The sequence below is a fragment of the Trichechus manatus genome, unplaced genomic scaffold (genome assembly GCF_000243295.1).
Source record: "Trichechus manatus latirostris isolate Lorelei unplaced genomic scaffold, TriManLat1.0 scaffold00024, whole genome shotgun sequence".
Taxonomy (NCBI): domain Eukaryota; kingdom Metazoa; phylum Chordata; class Mammalia; order Sirenia; family Trichechidae; genus Trichechus; species Trichechus manatus.
The window spans coordinates 22,984,427-22,993,122 of record NW_004443960.1 but is presented as its reverse complement, the minus strand read 5'-3'; the positions used below and the strand labels follow the sequence as shown (position 1 = coordinate 22,993,122).

The 8,696-nt window shown below is 39.2% G+C and overlaps 1 pseudogene; it reads left to right on the top strand.

The window, feature by feature from the left end:
- Positions 1 to 1,203, top strand: LOC101359008 (peptidyl-prolyl cis-trans isomerase FKBP3 pseudogene; annotated as a pseudogene).
- Positions 1,204 to 8,696: the final 7,493 nt, after the last annotated feature.

The window sequence follows — 8,696 nt, the reverse complement described above, 5'->3', positions numbered from 1 at the left end:
ATGGCGGCGAACGTTCTACAGCGGGCGTGGACTGTGGAGCAACTGCGCAGCGAGCAACTGCCCAAGAAAGACATTATCAAGTTTCTGCAGAGTCATGGTTCAGATTCGTTTCTTGCAGAACATAAGCTATTAGGAAACATTAAAAATGTGGCCAAGACAGCTAACAAGGACCATTTGGTTACAGCCTAGAACCGTCTTTTTGAAACTAAGCGTTTCAAAGGTACCGAAAGTATAAATAAGGTGTTGGAGCAGGTGAAAAATGTGAAGGTTAATGATGACAAGCCCAAAGAAACCAAGTCTGAAGAGACTCTGGAAGAGGGTCCACCAAAATACACAAAATCTGTTCTTAAAAAGGGAGATAAAACCAACTTTCGCAAAAAGGGAGATGTTGGTCACTGTTGGTATACGGGAACACTACAGGATGGGACTGTTTTTGATACTAATATCCAAACAAGTTCAAAGAAGAAGAAAAATGCCAAGCCTTTACATTTTAAGGTTGGAGTTGGCAAAGTAATCAGAGGATGGGATGAAGCACTCCTGACTATGAGTAAGGGAGAAAAGGCTTCGACTAGAGATTGAACCAGAATGGGCTCATGGAAAGAAAGGACAGCCTGATGCCAAAATTACACCAAATGCAAAACTTATTTTTGAAGTGGAGTTGGTGGATATTGATTGAAGTAGCAAGGCTTCAGGTCTAAAGACAACAGCAACAATGATAGAACTTGGCCTTGAAGAAATTTACGTAACTAGAGCTGGTTACTATTGTGTTTAATGGGGGAGTCAACTGGTAAATTCAAGGAATTAAGTTAAAACCTTGTTTACTTGATCTCCATCTTTTGAGAAATGTATCCCTTATTATAAATTCTTTAAGTCTAAAATATTTTCCTGCATCTGTGTAAAGTATTGGTTAAAGAGAATTGCTTTTCCTTTTACCTCGTGTTGTAAACTAAAAAGCTCAGTACAGATTTATCCACTGTCTTGATCTGACTGATTCGTTTGGTGTTAATATATTATTGTTCAGACCAGAGAGTAACTCGTAATAATATTGTCTGAATTAAGGATTTGCCATGGGTGTGCATCTTAAGATCTTTAAAATATTTCTATATAATGAGAAGACAAAAGCATACAGCTTGAGAGAAAATAAAAATTTTAAAGGTTTAAGATTTTGGCATTAATAGCCTGAATTTAGGAAAAGTGCACGTTAGAACCAGTGAACCACTAATAATGGTAAATCTAAAGTTACTATTAGGTGATTTCCCCCCAAAAATAGATTCATAATCAATTACTGGATAATTCTTCAGTTTTATTACAAAAATGAAGATGATCAGTTTGATCAAAGTGAAAGCTTGCTCACAAGTTTTACATGAATATTCTAAATATAAAGTCTCCTGAAACAACAATGTACTTTCAATTTGATTTCCATTTTTTTAAGGGATGCAAACATTCCGTTTTCTCATTTATAATCTCTATACCAAGGCATAGTATTTTAATAGTGTACATTTTCTGCAATTATAGATCCAAACTCACAGCAAGGATAATTGAAACACGTAGACAAACCCATTGTCAACAAAGGTTAAAAATCAAGTTGTTTTTTTTTTTTTTACAGAGGAAGTAAATCCTTACTAACCAGCCCTTGTGTGTTTTCAGAATCTTGTAGTACACTGACATGATTTGCAGTCAGTTTTTCTCCTACCCCTAAGGCTACAAAGCTCTGTTGAAAATGCATTCAAAATTGCTCTAGACCACTTAATGCAAAAATCAAAAAAATAGTTCTCCAATAAAAAGTAAATTTGATAAATGGTAGGAAATAATATCTGTGGTAAGCTACTAAGTGACATTTTCCCTATTACTAAACAAATCCTGTTACACAGAAACAGGGAAGACAAGTTATCAAATATGACAAGCTTACGCTATGTTTACATCCCTCACTAAAAAAAATAATTTCATACTTTTCACACACTCCATCTGAAATTCACGTCTTCCCATCAGGTTGGAGGAGGAGGGTAATACTGTCCATAATTCCAAGGATTCTAATAATTGCACTGAAAGGAAAAAGTAGACAGGTTAGCACACTACAACCATGGCTAAGTTTCATATATAAATACATAATTAAAGCAGATTATGTTTAAGAAAATAAGCATGTATTCACTGCTGAAATTATGACAAAAGATAACAGGTATATACTGTATTCTATAATCTGAAACAAAAGTAAATGTTCTTTTCTTTAAAAAAAAAAAGTATCTTAATTTGTGTTCCTAATATCTATGAACAAAACCCTCAATTCTGTTACGTGGACTCACTTGATAGCAGGCACCGTGATCATATGCAGCTCGATTTGCCTGTAAATCTCCATCAATCATCTGTGTAGGTGATGAAGTTGTATCTTCTGTATGTGCTTTCTTTTCCTCTGGTTCATCTGATCTATAAATAAAAAGTCAAAATGGTAACTTTAAAAAAAAAAAAAAAGAATGAGGTAGATCTGAGTGACATAACACAGAGTTGCTCACAGTAAACTGAGTAGAGAAAAAAGTATTCACTTTTGTCATTAAAAAGATTAAGTTTTGATTTCTCAAAGTTAAATATGGAATTACCCTATGACCCAGCAATGCTACTTCTGGGCATATACTCAAAGACTTGACAGCAGAGACTCAAACAGACACTGGTACAATAATGTTCATTGCAGCCTTATTCACAATAGCCAAAAGGTGGAAACAACCCAAGTGTCTGTCAGTAGAAGAATGGGTAAACAAAATGTGGCCTGTATATATACCAGAGAATTTTATTATTCAGTCATAAAGAAGAAATGACGTCCTGATACCTGCTGCAACATGGATGAACCTTGAAAACATTATGCTGAGTGAAATAAGTCAGGCAGAAAAGGGCAAATATCATACGATCCCACTTATATGAAATATCTAGAAGAAACAGATGCGTAGAGACAATAGCTTATTAGTGGTTAGCAGGGGCTGGGTCGGGTGACTGAAAAGTCATTGCTTAAGGGACGCTGAGTTTCTGTTTACAGGGATGAAAAACTTGGAGATAAATAGTGGTGACGGTGGCACAACAGGGTGAAGGTAATTAATGCAATGGCTCAAGTGGCAAATTTTCATTATATGTATTTTACCACAATAAAATTTAAAACAAAATTAAGCTTTTGAGAGAAAAAATGATGTGATAGTAATATTCTAGATCTCAAATCATGATCTTTGGCAGATATTTCCCAAAATTTAATTGGTTCATTTAAAATAATGACAGAAGGAAAAACCTCCAGGATTGATTTTGCTTCCCAATGGAAGCCTTTCACAGTTAATACATCCTCACCGACTCAACAGTGTTCTGTTTCTAAAAGCGACATGTCTTCTCTGAGGCAGAAAGCCGCACCTCCCTTGAAAATATTTCAAATCAAAATCTTAGCCACTCTTTGGGACATAATTGTGAAGATGCAATCATTGTGCCAGAAAGACCTGGGACACAGTCTCTCAGAAAATGTAGGCTTTCCCAAGAGGTGACCCTGAGACCCACTTCCCTATCAAGGAGAGATGTTTGTCAATTCGTTTGAGAAAATCAGGTTAAGTTCTATAATTTTTCAATGGAATTTCAGTCCTACAACCGCTGGTCTGGTTTCTAAAACATACAGACCGCTCAAAACCAGTAAAACAAAACACCAAAAATTTAAGACTACTCGGAAAAGAGAATCTTGAACATTTGCATTCAGTAGAAACTGAAATTAGTAGGAACTCACTTTATCCATCCAAAAAACATTTCCTGTGTGTCAGCAATGCACATGGCACCGAAGTAGACATACTCCCTGCTGTGTATTGAGTTTATTCTAAGACAAACAACAAACAATGGATTTCTGAATTACAACTGGGCTAAAGCCACAAATGAGAAGCATAGAGTGTTATAAGAACATACAACAGGGGCTAGACCTTGTCTAGAGCCATAGTGGTGCAGTGGTTAAGAGCTTGGCTGCTAACGAAAAGGTCTGCAGCTCAGATCCACCAGCTGCTCCTTGGAAACCCTATGGGGCAGTTCTACTCTGTCCTATCGGGTTCCTATGAGTCGAAATCGACTCAATGGCAACAGGTTTGGTTTTTGGGGTCTTTTTAGACCTTGTCTGGGGGTATCAGAAAAGGCTTCTTTGAGGAAGTCACATTTGAGCTGAGTCATACTGGACTCCTCAGTCTCTCCCCACAAGCGATCTGTCAGTCACCACTAGTCTGAGTGATTGACCGCATAGAGGACACGTGGAAGAGACAGCTCCAAGATGACACCTACCTTTTCTACGTGTGAACTGAATGAATATAGCACCATTCACTGAGCTTGGTGAGGAGACAAGAAAGGGAACATGGACTGGTGATCTTGAGCACAGTTTTGGAAATAATGAATTTGAGGTCATTTTGACACCTCTGCTTGAGATTTCCAGTTGGCATTCAGATCTCCAGGCTAGCATGACCAGTTCATGAGAATGTGTGGTATGCCATGCAGTGTAGTGTAGATTTTTACCTTGTACCTGATGAGGAATCAAAAGGCTTTAAGTAACAAAGAGATAGGATAAGATTTGTGATCCTGAAAAATCACTCTGGCCACAACATAAACACTTTGATGGGGATGGAGCTAGACTAGGAGCAGATAGATCAATGAAGACCAGTCGCAGAAGATCAGATGAGAGATAAGAGCCTGAGCAAGGGCTGTGGTGGTGGGGAAGGAGAAAAGGGAACAGACTCCCTCTGTCTACAACCCATTTTCTGCACAGCTGCTGGGTTTTTTCAAAAATGTAAACTCATATCATGCAAATTCCCCCACATAAAATCCCTCAGGATAAAACCCACACTTCTTAGCTCAGTATCAGGACCTTCCACAATTTGTTCTATGACAACCTCTGCAGAATTTTCTCTTGTCCTCCCATCCCCACACTACATCAAGCTCCCCTAACACACCATTCGACCTCAATCTCTATGCTTCTGCTTCTGCTGTTTTCTTCTGCCTGGCAAACAACTGTTTATGTTTTTAGGAATTATCTCTACTATGAGAGAGAGAAAAGCAGTGCTGACATCTAGAAACTGGCCTGACACTATGAACTAGGTTTTGATGATGTGAGAAGCTGGCCTGGTGCTCACAGGAAGGCCATGTTGTTCACCTGTTGGACCAAACCATCTCACAGACACCAACACAAGGTTACTTGGCAACCATGAGACAAAAGAAGACCACTTCATAATTCTGTCTAAGCACTGACAAACACAGGGTCACTGTGCCACCTGGTCTCACTTATCTTTCTAGATAAGATTGATTGTGATACCCAATCACAGAATTGTCACCACTTCCTGTCAGCACCCAATCCAGAGCAATCCCTACCTCCTTGAATACTCCCCCAAATCACCCAACCAAAGCCCAAATCCTGTAAGTTCTTTCTAACACCTGCTTATTGAGACACCCCATTGTTCCCCACTGTCTTAGTCATGTAGTGCTGCTATAACAAAAATACCACAAGTGGGTGGCGTTAACAAAAAGAAGTTGATTTTCTCACATTTTAGGAGGCTAGAAGTTCGAATTCAAGTGGCCGACTCTAAAGGCAGGCTTTCTCTGTCTGTTGGCTCTAGGGGAAGGTCCTTGTCTCTCTTCAGCTTCTGTTTCTTGGTTCCTTGAACTTCATGTCATCTGTCTTCCCCTACCTGTGCTTGCTTAATCTGCTCTTTTATATCTCAAAAGAGATTGATTTAAAACGCACCCTACACTAATATTGCTACATTAACATAACAAAGAAAACCCATTCCCAAATGGGATTATAACCACAGGCGTTTTTGTTGCTGTTAGGTGTCATCGAGTCGGTTCCAACTCATAGCAGCCCTATATACAACAGAAGGAAACTGCCCAGTCCTGCGCCATCCTCACAGTCATTGCTATGCTTGAGCCCATTGTTGCAGGTACTGTGTCAATCCATCTCATTGAGGATCTTCCTCTTTTTTGATGACCCTCTGCTTTACCAAGTATGATGTCCTTCTCCAGGGACTGATCCTTCCTGACAACGTGTCCAAAGTACATCAGATGTAGTCTTGCCATCCTTGCTTCTAGCGAGCATTCTGGTTGTACCTCTTCCAAGACAGATTTGTTTGTTCTTCTGGCAGTCCATGGTATATTCGATATTCTTTGCCAACACCAAAATTCAAAGGCGTTAATTCTTCTTCAGTCTTCCTTGTTCATCAACCAGCTTCCACATGCATATGAGGCTATTGGAAACACCACGGTTTGGGTCAGGCACACCTTAGTCTTCAAGGTGACATCTTTGCTTTTCAACACTTTAAAGAGGTTTTTTTTGCAGCAGATTTGCCCAATGCAATGTGTCTTTTGATTTCTTGACTGCTGCTTTCATGGTGTTGATTGTGGATCCAAGTAAAATGACAACTTCAATCTTTTCTCCATTTATCATGATGTTGCTTATTGGTCCAGTTGAAAGAATTTTTGTTTTCTTTATCCTGAAGGCTGTGGTCTTTGATTTTCATCAGTAAGTGCTTCAAGTCCTCTTCACTTTCAGCAAGCAAGGAAGGTTGTGTCATCTGCATAACGCAGGTTGTTAATGAGTCTTCCTCCAATCCTGATGTCCCGTTCTTCTTCACAGAGTCCAGCTTCTTGGATTATTTGCTCAGCATACAGACTGAATAAGTATGGTGAAAGGATACAACCCTGATACACACCTTTCCTGACTTTAAACCAAGCAGTATCCCCTTGTTCTGTTCGAACAGCTGCCTCTTGATCTATGTACAGGTTCCTCATGAGCACAATTAAGTGTTCCAGAATTCCCATTCTTCTCAATGTTATCCATAATTTGTTATGATCCAGACTCGAATGCCTTTGCGTAGTCAATAAAACACAGGTAAGCATCTTTCTGGTATTCTCTGCTTTCAGCCAGCATCCATCTGACATCAGCTGTGATATCCCTGGTTCCACGTCCTCTTCTGAATCCAGCTTGAATTTCTGGCAGGTCCCTGTTGATATACTGCTGCAGCCACTTTTGAAAGATCTTCAGCAAAATTTTACTTGCATGTGATATTAATGATATTGTTCAGTAATTTCCACATTCCATTGGATCACCTTTCTTGGGAATAAGCATAAATATGGATCTCTTACAGTCAATTGGACAGGTAGATGTCTTCCAAATTTCTTGGCATAGGCGAGTGAGCACCTCCAGCACTGCATCTGTTTGTTGAAATATTTCAATTGGTATTCCATCAATTCCTGGAGCCTTGTTTTTGGCCAATGCCTTCAGTGCAGCTTGGACCTCTTCCTTCAGTACTATTGGTTCCTGATCATATGCTACCTCCTGAAACGGTTGGATGTCAATCAGTTCTTTTTGGTACAGTGACTCTGTGTATTCCTTCCATCTTCTTTTGATGCTTCCTGCATCTTTTACTATTTTCCCCATAGAATCCTTCACTATTGCAACTCGAGGCTTGAATTTTTTCTTCAGTTCTTTCAGCTTGAGAAATGCCGAGCATGTTCTTCCCTTTTGGTTTTCTATCTTGAGGTCTTTGCACATTTCATTATAATACTTTACTTTGTCTTCTTGAGCTGCACTTTGAAAGTATGAGCTTGAGTATATCCCATCTGAATTTAGAGACCATCTCAAGAATAGATGTGATGCACTGAACACTAATGACAGAAGACCTGAGGAGTTGTGGAATGACGTCAAGGACATCATACATGAAGGAAGCAAGAGGTCATTAAAAAGACAGGAAAGAAAGAAAAGATGTCAAAATAGATGTCAGAAGAGACTCTGAAACTTGTTCTTGAATGTCGAGTAGCTAAAGAGAAAGGAAGAAATGATGAAGTAAACCACATGTGTAGGGGTTAGGATTTACAACATGTATTTTTGGGGAGACAATTCTATCCATAACACCCACCATGGGTGTTCACACTTGCTGCAATGAGTAATAAACCCAACTTGTTTAACTACAGGTGTGTTCCTGGTGGTCTTTGCTAGAAGACATTACAAGCTCAGGAACTATAACAATAGTGAAGAATGGGTAAATTTCTTGGTGGAAAGGTAATGAAGTTCCCATCTGAAGGCTTCCATTTCCTATATTAAGCAAGAGGTGATGTTATCTCAGATGTCTAAGAATGAAGGGGGTATGGGATAAATCAGAAGTTTGAGGAAAGTGAAAATTTTCTGAATTAGGTGTTCTGGAGTGTGGGAGAGTAAGTTCGCTAGAGAAACATACTAGAATGGTCAGGCTGTGTTAAGGGCACAGATAAGGTCGACTGAAATGAATGAATAATAGTACCAAGCTGCCCTATTGTATGATTTGTACCACTAGAACTCAAGGAGAAAATGCATAGTTGAGTTCAACCAGGGTTTTGGTCCTACCAGGATTGAAGTGCAAGGGCAGTAAAGGCAATGGTAAAGGGGTTACTAAATGATGGACTATGAATTCTAAGCTCAACTGAGAGACGAGCAGAGAGGAAGAGTCTAAAGGACAGAGAAATCCAGAGAGGTCCTGAGGAAAAATGGGCATAGCAGAAATAATTAAAAATGAATGAACTGAAAAGAAGAGATTGGGGCTGAAGAATTCTGCACTGCTCATTTGTAAGGTCGTTGTTGTTAGGTGCCGTCAAGTTGATTTTTGACTCATGGTGACCCCGTGTGACAGAGTAGAACTGCCCCCATTGGATTTTCTAGGCTATAATCTTCATAGAAGCAG